The sequence below is a fragment of the Lytechinus pictus genome, unplaced genomic scaffold, assembly GCF_037042905.1.
Source record: "Lytechinus pictus isolate F3 Inbred unplaced genomic scaffold, Lp3.0 scaffold_31, whole genome shotgun sequence".
Taxonomy (NCBI): Eukaryota; Metazoa; Echinodermata; class Echinoidea; order Temnopleuroida; family Toxopneustidae; genus Lytechinus; species Lytechinus pictus.
The window spans coordinates 14,107-29,416 of NW_026974151.1; the positions used below are offsets into that span (position 1 = coordinate 14,107).

The 15,310-nt window shown below is 42.0% G+C and overlaps 1 non-coding gene across 1 annotated transcript; it reads right to left on the reverse strand.

Annotated features, from left to right (window-relative positions):
* Positions 1-407: 407 nt before the first annotated feature.
* On the reverse strand, positions 408-493 carry TRNAY-GUA (transfer RNA tyrosine (anticodon GUA)). The gene is given in 2 exon segments: positions 408-443; positions 457-493. It is a non-coding gene; the product is annotated as a tRNA-Tyr (tRNA).
* Positions 494-15,310: the final 14,817 nt, after the last annotated feature.

The window sequence follows — 15,310 nt, forward strand, 5'->3', positions numbered from 1 at the left end:
TTTAAAAAACCGAGGTCAAATAAATATATTAGACTAAATACGGTTTCTTACCCCTCTCGTACTCATTCAAAAAGAAAGCTTTCTGGTTGTGATGTTACGTGTTTAATTGCTTGACAGATCGCACTGCCGTTGGTGATGGCATAGGAGCGAAATAATTCTGTAAATTGAAACAGATAAAAAAATATGTCCCGATATTAAACAAAATCGATCTATACACAACAAAAAAAGTAAGTCCCCCCTTAAACAAACATCAATAATTTCCGAACCAATGCGAGTTTTTAATATATTTTTACATGAGCGTGTAGGTAATTTTCTAAGCTACCCTCTGAAGTTGTTGTTGTTGTTGTTGTTTTAGCTTATACGGCGCGTGTCATTCAGTAGTGAATATTTGCGCCCAAAAAACCACATCCACCGAGCCGGATTCGAACCAGCGACATAAGGTTAATCATCAATCATCTACAGTCCTCCGCTCTACCAACTGAGCTATCGGTGGTTACTGGGTTTAAAGTGTAGTTTTTGCTCCAGACCGGGTGATTAAACAAATTCAAAACTACTTAAGCCCCGCCATCTTCCACTACTAAGACTCTGTTATAAAGAAAGTGTATATAACGTATTCTCAATTCTCCAGACCCGTTTATTTAAACAAATTTTCAAGACCCCACAGTCTCATTCCTGTGAAAAAGATGGATATAAAGCGTTGTCTTTTCTCCAGACCTTTGATTAAAAAAACCTTAAGAATTAAGACCCAAGACTAAGACTCCGTTATAAAGCAAGGGTACATATCGTAGTCTTTACTCCAGACCCGTTAAAAAAAATTATGTTATAATCTTAAAAAATAAGACCCTGTAAGAAAGCATGGATATGAGAGCACAGTCTTTACCCCAGACGCTGTTATTAAAAAAAATTAGGAGATCTTCAATTTGACGACCCCACCGTCTCATATCTGTGGGAAAAAATGGATATAGAGTGTAGTCTTTACTCCAAACCTGGTTATTAAATAAAACTTAAATAGTAAGACCCCATCATCTTCCAAAAAAATAGTCTATAAGTATAACAAAGCACGGGTACCTATAGCATAGCCTTTACTCCATATCCATTTATTAAAAAAACTACACTGTACACCCACTGTATAATTACGCTGTATACCCATGTGCTACATTACAGGTTCTTAGTATTGAAGATGACGGAATTGAAGTTTCGAAGATTCTTGATTTTTTTTCTTCAAATGACTGGGTCTGGAGAAAATAATAACTCTATATCCATATGCTTGATGACATGACAATGGTTTAGAAGATGGTGAGGTTTAAATTGTAAAGTTTATTTCTCTTTTTAATCACCGGGTTTTGAGTAAAGACTACGCTTAGCTAGTCCAGGTATAGCGTTAATCCTGTTGTTTGGAAGAATATATGGCCAAGACTGAGTATTAAAAAGTAGACTAATAACCTTCATCTTGTAGGGTAAGGTCGCATTGGGTCTGGAAAAGGAGACTACCAGCATGGGTCGGCAGAGCAAAATTGATAGGGGAGGGGAGGGCACAGCGAAAAAGGGCACTTCCTCTTTTGAAAAGGGCACTTGAAACAAAAAACTTTTTTAAAAACAAAATAGCATAATGTACCCTAGTAGGGTAATGAGCAAAATGATTGAGTGGGGCAAACATGGCGTGTGGGGCAAAATTTCTTTAAAGCTGCGAGCGAGCGAGCAAAATTGTGAAACTTTTAATGAAAAAAAAAAAGCATTTGTGATAGATTTTGACATAGAGAACACTATCACAGTCAGACCGCAGCTCGCGCGATAATGAGCATATTCACGGAGATTTATTCAGCGGCCCTCTAGCGGTCTCCGAAGGAAAACGTGCGATCAATTTGGCTTGATTTTCCCACTGAATTGGAGGGGCTGAAGTTATAGCTCTGTACTGGTCGCTAACTTCAGTTTACATCGAAACGAATTGTGGTAAGTCATTCTCAAGACCTTCATCTACATTTTGGTATATAATTTTCCATATTTCGACATTTTCAACCTACCATTTTTACCTCTTTAATTGATGCTTATTTTGGTAATATTTTAACTGCGATTTTGTAGTCGGAATTTCACTTTTGGTTCCTGACTTTGCTACATAACCAAATTGTTTCGATCGGGGTTTTTTTAGAAAGAAGAAAAGTCACTGTTCAAAATATGTCAGAACCAACTTGACGCAAACTCACCTTATATTTTTATTTTAGAGAAAATGATACCCTAAAAATTAGAAATTTACGTTTTACCCGGAAGTAACCTTCTCGTTCACTCCACGATGGCGCGAAATAATGCCAAAATTACGTTCGTCGCGGGTTGGTAGAATTTCACCTTTGGTCCCATACGTTGAAACTTCTGTAATGATGGCAGATGGCTCGCATTATTATATTTGTGACTGTGCACGGTGGACTTGTTTTTTTTTTATTAAGACTTAATTGTGTGACGAAATGTCACTTTGAGCTAGGTAAAAACCTGCAATGCAGCTTTAAGGTAAAGAGCCCTCTCGCGGGAAGAGAGGGACAGGCGAAATTCTCTCCAGTTTAACTGTTTCACTCCCAGACCGACCAACACCTACACGCAGTAGCACTGATTGACCATTACCCAGGAGTGGAATAGGCTTAAACTACCTTTTTATAAATGACCAAAATCTCCAGACAATGGAAGCTTGTGAAAACCTAGCACTAACCCATCCAATACCGCACAGCCCTACTTCCAGCTCCACTCCAGTAGTTAAGACAAAGTTCGAGAGGTATTGACTTAAGCGATTAATTGTAACTCTTAGGAGTAGAGAACAAGGGAGGCTATGATCGAGGCCAGATATAGTTACCCTGGCCGGGCTATTTCCAGCCCCTGTGTTTAGAGTGGGGAGAAATAGCTGAATTTTAAGTACAGCTCCCTATGGGTAAAACTATCTTCCGGGGTTTACAATGCTTAATGAGCAGAAGTAATGCTTATGTAACTCTCCCAGAGTCTATGCTTGAGTGGTATAGAAGGGCTCGCTCGAAGGGTATAAATAGGGAGGATTTTTCGGGTAAAACAGAGAGTTCCAGAGCAGACTCCAGCAGGCAACTTCCGTACCACCAAGCATCTAAATTTCAGTCGTGAGACTGGGGGGCCAGGCATCAACACCAATGTAGGTTACCATCTACATCCACCTTGGGTTGGGTAGGGGTAGAGGCTGGTATACAACGCCTATGGGTAGGTGGTGGTGCACAGATACTAATGGGTAGCCTAGTAAATGCTCGAGCTAGCTTGCTCACACGAACAGCATCCATGTACTGGCTGTGCATCCCCAATTGCTCTATGGAGTTTACATACTAGGCCACATCACGTTAGGTTAGTGGGGGATTCATAGGGCTTGCTACATCCTTGGTATGGGGTTACATAATAGTACATGGGTCGAGGAACTACCACGGGGCTGCCTAGTATGTGTATTACACGAACAGCGTCCTAGCCTCCCCTACGTATGTTATGGCCATCTCATCGCCATGGTTGTTTGCATAGCCATACCAAAACAAGAGGGATTCATAGGGCTTGTTACATCCTTGGTATGGGGTTACATAATAATACATGGGTCGAGGAACTACCACGGGGCTGCCTAGTATGTGTATTACACGAACAGCGTCCTAGCCTCCCCTACGTATATTATGGTCATCTCATTGCCATGGCTGTTTGCATAGCCATACCAAAACAAGGGGTATCCATTGTTAGTATGGGGTTACTAGTGTACACTAAAGCACTGTCCATGGGTTTACATAGGAGAAGAGTTTAATAGGGTTAGGCAAATTGTTACATAAACTTGTTGGGGTCCCCCATCCACTGTTTACACAGGGACTTAATCATTAGGGTAGGAAAGACTCAGGCATGTGGGCAGTTAGGCTGACAGGCGCAGTTGGGAAAGCAAGGGACAGCTTACGTTAATGCATGGTACATTAATGATGTACTCATATACCTGTTCCAACCCCCTTCCTCGCAATGTTTGCCAAGCCAACCCCACAATGCAATGAGAAGGGATTATGCAGATAGATTAGGGACCGTTATATACTGTTATGGGTCAAGGGATATATATAGTCCAAAACATTGATGCCTGCGCCGACCCAAGTTCTCATTGGCTTGTTCTATTATTATATTTATCATGTTCACTTTTTATATGGCCATGTGTAATGCATTGGTATTGGCCTTCACTGTATATACACTCATCAGTATGATTGGTTGGAAGTAGTATGAATAAAACGGGAGCTATAGAGCCCCGATATAGTTGCAGTGCAAGATTATGCTCTCCGTGTCATCATTGGTTTAGCACCTAGGTCATACACCATACGTGAATCTCAGCCCCACTGTTGCTTTGTGGACCGCTCGCTACCAAGAGAGGGATTGATCGGAGGAGAAGCGCCCCATACCCCATTTCCCCAGTACTACCCATACCCCCTCGAACTATAGTTGATATAACAGAGAGAGAAGGATTGGAAAGCCCCTGTGAACCACACACCCCCTCTATTTTCGCCACACTGGGGGCAGCGGTGGGATTGAAGAGCCCCCGTGAAGCACATCTCTTCCCCCCTTCCCTCCATTTTCGCCACACTGGTGGCAGCGGTGGGATGAGATCAATTGACTGTTGTTAACTGGCATAACGGAGAGTCAGCTGATTGCAGTGTCAGACTGTTTGCTGGAATCTGCTACAATACATGGAAGAGGCGAGCTGAGTGGATGCAGGTATATTACAAAATGTATGCTTGATTGGCTGATAGCACAGCAGGCGTGGCAGTGAATGGACCGCCAACAAGTAGGACTGAGCTACGGGAAGGCAGCTAGGAGAAATGGATGCTGAAAGGGAGCAGGCATGTGAGCTGAGTCGGCGGTAGTACAACCCACGTGCATCAGTGCAGCTATATAGCAGTACCTAACACAACAGGTACTGATCACTACACTCAAAATCAGGCAGCAGTACACCTAGCAGTACCTAACACAACAGCTAGGTGCTGTGCACTACAATCGACAGGCAGCAGTACACCTAGCAGTACCTAACACAACAGCTAGGTACTGTCCACTACAATCGACAGGCAGCAGTACAGCTAGCAGTACCTAACACAGCAGGTACGGACCACTACAATCAACGGGTAGCAGTACAGCTAGCAGTAACTAACACAACAGGTACTGTCCACTACAATCAACGGGCAGCAGTGCATCTAGCAGTACCTAACACAGCAGGTACTGACCACTACAATCAACGGGTAGCAGTACAGCTAGCAGTACCTAACACAGAAGGTACTTTCCACTACAACCAACGGGCAGCAGTGCATCTAGCAGTACCTAACACAACAGGTACTGTCCACTACAATCAACGGGCAGCAGTGCATCTAGCAGTACCTAACACAACAGGTACTGTCCACTACAATCACCGGGCAGCAGTACATCTAGCAGTACCTAACACAACGGGTACTGTCCACTACAATCAACGGGCAGCAGTGCAGCCAGCGGTACCTAACACAGCAGGTACTGACCATCGACAGGCAGCAATACACCTAGCAGTACCTAACACATCAAGTACCTAACACATCAGGTACTGGCAACTACAATCCACGAGCTGTGCAATTATTTGCAGTATCGACTATACAGCGGGTACCAGAGCCATGGGGACAGCTAGGGCTGTGACGGCATAGCAGAGACAGGGAGACAGCAGGGCTGTGACGGCAGAGCAGAGCCAGGGAGACAGCAGGGCTGTGATGGCATAGCAGAGCCAGGGAGACAGCAGGGCTGTGACGGCAGAGCAGAGCCAGGGAGACAGCAGGGCTGTGACGGCAGAGCCAGGAGACAGCAGGGCTGTGACGGCATGCAGAGCAGAGCCAGGGAGACAGCAGGGCTGTGACGGCATGCAGAGCCAGGGAGATAGCAGGGCTGTGACGGCAGAGCAGAGCCAGGTAGACAGCAGGGCTGTGACGGCATGCAGAGCAGAGCCAGGGAGACAGCAGGGCTGTGACGGCATGCAGAGCAGAGCCAGGTAGACAGCAGGGCTGTGACGGCAGAGCAGAGCCAGGAAGACAGCAGGGCTGTGACGGCAGAGCCAGGAGACAGCAGGGCTGTGACGGCAGAGCATAGCCAGGAGACAGCAGGGCTGTGACGGCATGCAGAGCAGAGCCAGGGAGACAGCAGGGCTGTGACGGCAGAGCAGAGCCAGGTAGACAGCAGGGCTGTGACGGCAGAGCCAGGGAGATAGCAGGGCTGTGAAGGCAGAGCAGAGCCAGGGAGACAGCAGGGCTGTGACGGCAGAGCAGAGCCGGGGAGACAGCAGGGCTGTGAAGGCGGAGCATATGACTAGTGAGACAGCAGGACAGAGATGGCATGGCAGAGCCGCTTAGACCGAAATGCTAAGGTCGCAGAGCGAAAGTCGGGAGACACCCGTGATGAGACTTGGAGAAGCAGAGTGGTGGAAAAGCAGTGTCATTACGGTAGAAACAAAACAAAAACCTGTCATTATATGCAAGGGGACGGAGTAGTGAAAAGAAACTGAACAATCGGCCTTTCAAGTTGACCGCTGTTATGGGCACATGGACAGGGCTAGAGCACTTGAAAGTGTGTACCTGCTATTAGTGGGGATACAGTGCAGTTCTGTGTGCCTATGATTTGTGTGATACTTGGTAGCAGAGATTAAGTTATGTGTACGAGATTCACCGGAAACAGTTATATGGACTCTACTTCATATACAATTGACTGTTATATGCAAATGATATTCGTTGGAACTTCTGTCGCTACAACCACGGTGAGACGTAAGCAAACAGTGATAACGTGGATCAGTGGAGGAGCTGAATCACAATTGATTTGTGTATCAATCCCAACGATTGACAGGACGTTCACACATAGCTTATAACATAAACTCTACATTCTTGAATGGAGAAGGACATTTGGACTATGACGTCCAAGTTCAATCAAATCATTTAGTGAACACTGGAATCATGGGCAGGAGGCCGCAGTAAAACGTTTTTTTCGCGGAATGTCAACTTTATTTGCCAGGGCGGACAGTGATAATTGTTATGGATTGAGTAAGCATCATATTCATACGAGATGAATGACACACATCAGGCAGTCACCAGTACGGTTTGTAAGGTGGAAGCAGACTGAGGCAGATGAACTGGTTGGAAAATGCTGGTCAATGGAATGAACCATCTTGCAGCCCATGTTAATCTCCTTTTTGTGTTACGGAGAAAAGGAATGTTTCGACAAGGTTCTGTGTTGAATTTTGGAAAATCGATGACGTCGCATTAAACGATGCCTATCCAATCACACGGACTGGCAACACCAAACAACTGTTAGGAAAAGCAAATGGTTCCGCAGTTTGGACCTGGATAGATGCTACGCAGGGAACTGGATGAGGACAATGAGGACACGAGGAATCGAGAGCAGCCCTTTCTACTAGAATGGACCAAGGGAAGGAGAAATATGGGTTGTGTAATGCCCCATCGATAATGATTTGAACAATGACTGGAAAGACATTGGACATGATGATTGGCCTCTCTTTAAACGAAAGACGCAGGATTAAGAGACTGAATAGACTTTGAACCCTGATTTCTATAGAGCAGTAGATTTGATTTTAGTGGGTCATGAGTATATCAAAAGCGAAGGACTGTATACCTTGATGACTACGTCTAATGCTTTGGCATTGATAGGTATGGTTCATTATTTTTGTTGATAAAACGTAGGTTCTATTGTATCCTTATTCTCTTTTCTCTTTTCCTTGCCATTTCTTCTCGGCACTTCAAATCTGTCACGCTACTCAGCGTAGTACTATCCTACTACTCTCCACTACTTGTATTAACGAATTTCCATACCCTATTCTTTTTAACAAACTTTCCTACCCTGTAATACTTCTGCAGACTACCTAGAAGCAGACTATTCTCCCTTCTTTTCTCACAACCTTTTTGTCACTCATCTTTGTCACTGCATTCTACTGTCTATTTTCCTTGTCCTTAGCAGGACACGGCTTGAGTTATGTACGTTAATATAGTTCGGTACGTCAATAAACGATGGTTTAGAGTTAATACAGTAAGTGTCAGACTGTAAGGTTATAACTTTCTTTGTATGAAGTGTGTTTTCTGTAGGAAGGTGGAAGAGGATATTAGAACGTAGGTAGATTTTTGTTAAATAGTTTAATAGTCAAGGATCGGGTTGTAAGGCAAATTGGTAGGTGGTAGGTATACTCTCGTTATGCATAGTTATTACATAGATTGTGTGTTTATGGTGTCATGGTAGGTTTAGGGATTTAGAGAGCTAAATAGTCTGTAATCTTCTAGTACGAATTTGATTCGGTTGCGTAGGTATAAGTTATTATTATATTTTAGTAAGGCATATTGGTTTCGTAGAGATACAGTAAGATTTCGTTGCTTAATGCAACTTTGGTGTGCTCAAAACGGATAGGATATTCACTCAAATATGTGTGTTACTATAAGGGATATGGTAGAACACTAGAGGGGTGGATGCTCAGTTGTTTTGTTTTGTATTGTGACTTAGCCGATTAGAGGGGTATAGCATTGTTTAGGAACCCCAAGTAGATGTAAGTAGAGCAAGAAGTTAGATGGAAGTAGATAGTTATGTAGGTCTTTTTTGCACTTTGGTAGGACGGTATTAGTCAATGTGTTGATGGAATGGAAAATATTTTGCCAGACCAAAGTAATTTCCTCGATCCAGGAGTATCGAGCTGGGGAGGGGGCTGTGTGACGAAATGTCACTTTGAGCTAGGTAAAAACCTGCAATGCAGCTTTAAGGTAAAGAGCCCTCTCGCGGGAAGAGAGGGACAGGCGAAATTCTCTCCAGTTTAACTGTTTCACTCCCAGACCGACCAACACCTACACGCAGTAGCACTGATTGACCATTACCCAGGAGTGGAATAGGCTTAAACTACCTTTTTATAAATGACCAAAATCTCCAGACAATGGAAGCTTGTGAAAACCTAGCACTAACCCATCCAATTCCGCACAGCCCTACTTCCAGCTCCACTCCAGTAGTTAAGACAAAGTTCGAGAGGTATTGACTTAAGCGATTAATTGTAACTCTTAGGAGTAGAGAACAAGGGAGGCTATGATCGAGGCCAGATATAGTTACCCTGGCCGGGCTATTTCCAGCCCCTGTGTTTAGAGTGGGGAGAAATAGCTGAATTTTAAGTACAGCTCCCTATGGGTAAAACTATCTTCCGGGGTTTACAATGCTTAATGAGCAGAAGTAATGCTTATGTAACTCTCCCAGAGTCTATGCTTGAGTGGTATAGAAGGGCTCGCTCGAAGGGTATAAATAGGGAGGATTTTTCGGGTAAAACAGAGAGTTCCAGAGCAGACTCCAGCAGGCAACTTCCGTACCACCAAGCATCTAAATGTCAGTCGTGAGACTGGGGGGCCAGGCATCAACACCAATGTAGGTTACCATCTACATCCACCTTGGGTTGGGTAGGGGTAGAGGCTGGTATACAACGCCTATGGGTAGGCGGTGGTGCACAGTTACTAATGGGTAGCCTAGTAAATGCTCGAGCTAGCTTGCTCACACGAACAGCATCCATGTACTGGCTGTGCATCCCCAATTGCTCTATGGAGTTTACATACTAGGCCACATCACGTTAGGTTAGTGGGGGATTCATAGGGCTTGCTACATCCTTGGTATGGGGTTACATAATAGTACATGGGTCGAGGAACTACCACGGGGCTGCCTAGTATGTGTATTACACGAACAGCGTCCTAGCCTCCCCTACGTATGTTATGGCCATCTCATCGCCATGGTTGTTTGCATAGCCATACCAAAACAAGAGGGATTCATAGGGCTTGTTACATCCTTGGTATGGGGTTACATAATAATACATGGGTCGAGGAACTACCACGGGGCTGCCTAGTATGTGTATTACACGAACAGCGTCCTAGCCTCCCCTACGTATATTATGGTCATCTCATTGCCATGGCTGTTTGCATAGCCATACCAAAACAAGGGGTATCCATTGTTAGTATGGGGTTACTAGTGTACACTAAAGCACTGTCCATGGGTTTACATAGGAGAAGAGTTTAATAGGGTTAGGCAAATTGTTACATAAACTTGTTGGGGTCCCCCATCCACTGTTTACACAGGGACTTAATCATGGGTCGAGGAACTACCACGGGGCTGCCTAGTATGTGTATTACACGAACAGCGTCCTAGCCTCCCCTACGTATATTATGGTCATCTCATTGCCATGGCTGTTTGCATAGCCATACCAAAACAAGGGGTATCCATTGTTAGTATGGGGTTACTAGTGTACACTAAAGCACTGTCCATGGGTTTACATAGGAGAAGAGTTTAATAGGGTTAGGCAAATTGTTACATAAACTTGTTGGGGTCCCCCATCCACTGTTTACACAGGGACTTAATCATTAGGGTAGGAAAGACTCAGGCATGTGGGCAGTTAGGCTGACAGGCGCAGTTGGGAAAGCAAGGGACAGCTTACGTTAATGCATGGTACATTAATGATGTACTCATATACCTGTTCCAACCCCCTTCCTCGCAATGTTTGCCAAGCCAGCCCCACAGTGCAATGAGAAGGGATTATGCAGATAGATTAGGGACCGTTATATACTGTTATGGGTCAAGGGATATATATAGTCCAAAACATTGATGCCTGCGCCGACCCAAGTTCTCATTGGCTTGTTCTATTATTATATTTATCATGTTCACTTTTTATATGGCCATGTGTAATGCATTGGTATTGGCCTTCACTGTATATACACTCATCAGTATGATTGGTTGGAAGTAGTATGAATAAAACGGGAGCTATAGAGCCCCGATATAGTTGCAGTGCAAGATTATGCTCTCCGTGTCATCATTGGTTTAGCACCTAGGTCATACACCATACGTGAATCTCAGCCCCACTGTTGCTTTGTGGACCGCTCGCTACCAAGAGAGGGATTGATCGGAGGAGAAGCGCCCCATACCCCATTTCCCCAGTACTACCCATACCCCCTCGAACTATAATTGATATAACAGAGAGAGAAGGATTGGAAAGCCCCTGTGAACCACACACCCCCTCTATTTTCGCCACACTGGGGGTAGCGGTGGGATTGAAGAGCCCCCGTGAAGCACATCTCTTCCCCCCCTTCCCTCCATTTTCGCCACAATATAAACGAAGCTTAATAAGTAGATCCCTTCCAAAGTTTTATTCAAATGATTATCAGGTTTCCGAATTCCATCAAGTTTTTATATATTGAGATATTTCTTGATTTATGTTGAAAATTGTTAACCTTTTTTCTTAATTAGTCGAAGTTGAGCCCCATGATGATTTTTGCCCCAGGCTGCGGTTAAGAATTAAATGATGATTAGCTCAGACAGTCTACTCTAGAGACTATAAACAGTTTAAAGTCAAAGTAAAAAGTCTGGTACTACCGTACTCAGTAGTATTTATAAACCATTTTGTTCAAATAAAAAAATTGTGGCTGTCACAGACAGTACTTAGTTAGTCTCTTAATTGACTTACATGTAACATAATTCATACTTTGAATAATTTAGACTATTTCTCTCTTTTTTGTCTCTTCTACACACAGATCTGCATACTTGCTGACTCTGGTCTCTGCTTGCTACTTCATTCTGGGAGATTCCATCATGTACTATAATGGTCAGACCATGATTTGGACAAAGCCCTTTTTTCGTTTGCATATTTTGGACTGATAATGATACAACAGAAAATTAATCTTTATCGATATTGGAAACAAAAAAATTAGAGCACAGTTTTGGGGAGGACTAAGAATACCGACTTGGACAGGAATACAGCTTGATAAAAATAAAAATTCACAATTCAAAACCAAAGAACATTTTTAATGCATTGCAAGAAACTTTCTACTCAATCACACATTCCAAAATTAAGGGTAAGTCCTTTGATTAAACACAAACATGTAGTTGATTTGCAATTGAACATAAGTTTCTTGCAATGCCCCATAATTATATTTTGTTCTCAAGCAACTCTGTTATATGTTATATAATGTGCTGAAGGTTAAGTGCCATGTATGTTCACAATTTTTTTTTTCGAAAGGTATAATATATTTGTCCTTTTAAACGGTATTTGAATGTGGTTACGCCTTGTTTTTGTTTTCCACAGTAATTATTGCATATATGAACAGAAGTGAAATATTTGTTGTGAAGCACTGTATGAATGTTGTGTGATCATGGAGCTATGGTGTGATGGTATTATAATTAATTCATAATTTTTGTTATAAGACTGTAAACCTGGTGGATGTGAGGGAGTGGCCTGGATGAAAGGAAAGTGAGCATGTGTCCAATTACTGATTTGCATATGTTTAGACAATTTTGTTCGTGGATAAATATTAATGTGCATTCCCTATTCCAAGCAAAGAGTAAAGGAGAAGTCCACCCCACCAAAAAATTAATTTGAATTTAAAGAAAAATAAAGTATTGCAGAGAATTTCATAAAAACTATGATTCAAAATTCAAAAAATTACTATTTTGACATTGAGAAATTTGCCTAATTTTATAAAACAATTATATGCTCATCTTGGTCAATGTGCAAATTACAGAACCGATTATGTCACACGCACTCTAATTTCTTGTGTATTTTTTTGTTTGATACATGTACGTGACATGTATATTTTATTTTAATTTTCATTAACAAATTTTGAGAGGGATTTTAATTCCTCCATTAACATTCGTAGTTTCCATGAATGTAACCTATTGTGATTCGAGAAAGATTTTTAACATCAAATTTGCTAAAATTTATATAATAAAAATGCAACAAAAATTTAAAAAGTAATTTGATGTGAGTGACATAATCAACTCTATTTGCATACCATTGTTTTGTGTATATAACTGTTTTGTGTTAAAACAGGGAAATTTCTGTATTTATTCAAATACTTTTTTGTTGATGTGCACTTGACCTTTAACTCACTTCCCTTCCCACCCCTGCCCAAATAAGTGTAATCAAGAACTTGAAAATGAAAAGCAGTGATTAAGAAGAAGTAAGAATTACTCATAGAGCTATTAATAGCTCCATGATTTAATAAATACAGGCCTAAATAGAACTTCATATGAAAGTAAAAAGAGAATAAAGCTGGGTAGGAACGATGAAGGAATATGATTTAAAGAAAAAGCATAAACATATCCCCATCAACCCCCCCCCCCCCAAAAAAAAAAAAAAAAAAAAAAAAAACAGTCCGGCGGGTTCGAACCAGGGTCCTTGCACACGTCAAAACATAGCGCTCACGTAATTCGCCATCGATCTCTTTCGTACTTCTTCTGGGTTTTTTAAGCTATATATAATGTTGTAAGTCTGTGTGCCGCTGTTGACCAATCAGAACGCGTCGGCAATTCTACTACAATTCCAATCATTTCGCGATGGACATTGCCGTGGTTTTTTGTGGTTCCTGACTTTGCTACATCATGAAATTTCATAATTCTTTTTTCAGTCGTAAAGAAGAATGTCTACGCTTTATATTGATTATAATATCAATTTGACGCAAGTGTGATTTCGATGCAAAAATGCGCTCTGTTTATTCACATATATTTCTTGAAAAAAATCATTTTTTCTAAGCTAAATATCGGTCTTCAAAATACATTAAATGTGCATTTTATTTAGCTGATCAGAAATTTCAAAGTTTTATCTATAAAATAAGACCAATTATGTGAGGAATAAACGATTCTAATAGCAAAAAACACCGATCGGAAAGTTCGTCTTCACAGCTCATTACGTATGCATAACCACGGACGGCTATGCATACCGCTGAATAAAATAGAGCACTTTCGGACGGGCTGCGGACTGACTGATCATATTTCACCACTTTTCTTCTTTTATTTGTCTTGGTATTGAAAACTTTTGGGGTCCATGGAACGAGGTCCATTTCTTAAGGGGGCAAGTGCCCCCCCCCCCTCTCCCTCTGCTCAGATGCCCCTGCATAAAAGAAAGGACGCTAATTGCAAATACATATACCTTATATTAGCAAATTGGACATTTGAACAAACCAGAAGAGAAGGGGCATTTATCAGAATATTCATATGGGGCACTTGATCGAAGGTGAAAATGTACACACTACAGAAGAAGAATTTCACTCTGAAAAGGGGCAACTTAACCCTATCTAGGTCGGGGTATTTTTGGAATTCATATGGCCGGGGGAGGGGGGCCTCCCAGGCTCCCCCCCCCCCCTTGAGATCTCGGCCGTCGACCGCGCGATCGTACCGAAAATTGGCACGCATGTTGTTTGGGATATAATCTACAAAATTGTATAGTAATTTATTTCATGCAAATCGTTATTACGTAATTATGCTAATTTATGCGTAATTAGTATGCAAAATCATACTTTTTCCTCTAACTCCGTAAATAAAGCTCCAAATGTTCTAATTTTTGGCATAGAAACCCTGGGTGATGTTCTTAGCAAGTGTACATGAAAAAAATTGTGATATCAGATCAATTTTTTATGTATGATATTGTTTTTTGCAATTTCTTATATGTATTTCTTTGTTTTTTGGACCTTTTGTTTTTCATTGTTTTTTCAATGAAATTCGTTGGGGACTCTTCTAAGATCATAAACAGCATAAAATACATACATTTAGGCGTGCAAAATTAAAAATAATCATACATTTATGATTTTTGGTTGAAAACACAATTTACATTGACTTTGTACACGAAATCACGTTTTTTGAGCAATTTTTGGTCTGACATGCACTTACGTAACATTGCGTAACTTCGGAACCGCGTACCCGGGTGACGCAAATTGGTCTCAAAAGGTGCGGAACACTTGCAAGTAAAAAGTCAGCAGTCAGGACCATATTCGATATACCACTAACGAGAATGTTAATGCGAAAACGTTAGTCTCGAGGTTCAACCTGTTATGCAACATTGCGCAATACTTTGGCCGCTGTGCTATAGCTATGGGAAACCGACCTCCGGTTTTGACATTCGATGAAACAAAAAATTATTTCGCGCTATGTACAAGTTGGTTTATTTTCTTGTTCCCTATGTTGGAAGATGAATAAATGAACTAGCGGTTCAGAATTTTTCAGAATAAACCAACTTGTACATTGGGCGAAATTCGCGTCGAAACAACAACTTTGTTTTTTGGCTAAGAAATCCTCATCGGTTGTTCGTACACTAGTCTCGGAAGGACAGTCGTAAGTTCGGATTGTCAACCTTAGCCCCATTAGCACATACAGCTAGCACACGATCGACGTATGCGTAGCAATATGCATTGACTGTGAGCACGCGCTATTCACGTACATGCAAGCTATATGTGTACAGGCGTATTATGTAGTGAGAAAACTAGATTCGACGATCTCTGCCTCGACATCACATGCTCAG